The sequence below is a fragment of the Cetorhinus maximus genome, chromosome 28 (assembly GCF_964194155.1).
Source record: "Cetorhinus maximus chromosome 28, sCetMax3.hap1.1, whole genome shotgun sequence".
NCBI lineage: Eukaryota > Metazoa > Chordata > Chondrichthyes > Lamniformes > Cetorhinidae > Cetorhinus > Cetorhinus maximus.
The window spans coordinates 3,402,449-3,404,024 of record NC_135906.1 but is presented as its reverse complement, the minus strand read 5'-3'; the positions used below and the strand labels follow the sequence as shown (position 1 = coordinate 3,404,024).

The 1,576-nt window shown below is 46.9% G+C and overlaps 1 pseudogene; it reads right to left on the bottom strand.

Annotated features, from left to right (window-relative positions):
• Window positions 1–1,097: 1,097 nt before the first annotated feature.
• Window positions 1,098–1,268, bottom strand: LOC144669207 (U2 spliceosomal RNA; annotated as a pseudogene).
• Window positions 1,269–1,576: the final 308 nt, after the last annotated feature.

Sequence of the window (1,576 nt, the reverse complement as noted above, 5' to 3'; positions counted from 1 at the left end):
TGGAAGATGAGGTGCTGTTCCTCCAGTTTGAGTTGGGCTTCACTGGAACAATGCAGCAAGCCAAGGACAGACATGTGGGCAAGAGAGCAGGGTGGAGTGTTAAAATGGCAAGCGACAGGGAGGTTTGGGTCATTCTTGCGGACAGACCGCAGGTGTTCTGCAAAGCGGTCGCCCAGTTTACGTTTGGTCTCTCCAATGTAGAGGAGACCGCATTGGGAGCAACGAATGCAGTAGACTAAGTCAGAGGAAATGCAAGTGAAATGCTGCTTCACTTGAAACGGGTGTTTGGGCCTTTGGACGGTGAGGAGAGAGGAAGTGAAGGGGCAGGTGTTGCATCTTTTGCGTGTGCATGGGGAGGTGCCATAGGTGGGGGTTGAGGAGTAGGGGTGATGGAGTGGACCAGGGTGTCCCGGAGGGAACGATCCCTACGGAATGCCGCCAAGGGGGGTGAAGGGAAGGTGTGTTTGGTGGTGGCAGAACTGTTTTTGAAGGTAGCAGCATCAGAACAGATGCGACGGACGCAAAAGAACTGAGAGAATGGGATGGAGTCCTTACAGGAAGCAGGGTGTGAGGAGCTGTAGTCAAGGTAGTTGTGGGAGTCGGTAGGCTTGTAATGGATATTGGTGGACAGTCTATCACCAGAAATTGAGACAGAGAGGTCAAGGAAGGGAAGGGAAGTGTCAGAGATGGACCATGTGAGAATGATGGAGGGGTGGAGATTGGAAGCAAAATTAATAAATTTTTCCAGTTCCCGACGAGAGCATGAAGCAGCACTGAAGTAATCATCGATGTACCGGAGAAAGAGTTGTGGGAGGGGGCCGGAGTAGGACTGGAACAAGGAATGTTCCACATACCCCATAAAGAGACAGGCATAGCGGGGGCCCATGCGGGTACCCATGGCCACACCTTTTATTTGGAGGAATTGAGAGGAGTTAAAGGAGAAATTAAAGTTAAAGGGGGCATCACTCAGTCTGGCACCAATGAGCCTGTCCTGCCACTCAGCACAAGTTCAGTTCAACCAGATCAATGATGGAAAGCAGGACAATGCTCTGAATGACTTTTTCTTCTTTTCAGTTTCCCTTTCACCCTGTAGAGGGCAAAACTGCACCATTCCTGAAGACGCTGCAATACCAGGTCGATGTGTGGAATGGACGGAGAAAGATCCTGTTCCATCTCCCTGCTCCAAAAATAAATTTAATATTTGGTCCCCAGATAAAGGACGTATCGGATATTAAACTGATAAGAACAGATTTTTTTTTGAAAAATATACTTTATTCATAAAATATCTGGAGGAACATTCCAAAACATTTCAAAATCACCATCACAAAAGTACAATCAGATTCAACTTTTACACATTGATCACAAGGTGCATCGATACAATCAATGAATATTACAATCATTTCAATATGGTCAATGCAGACAATCAGACAAAAGTATTGGAGTTATCAACATACATCATGTTGCTCTCTGAGGTGCTTCAATATAATTAGTATTCACTGCAGACATTCATTTGGAGCTGTACAGCCCGAGGGGCTCTCAACATTTCCCAGTCCCTGGGTGCACTGTGGCAGAAAGG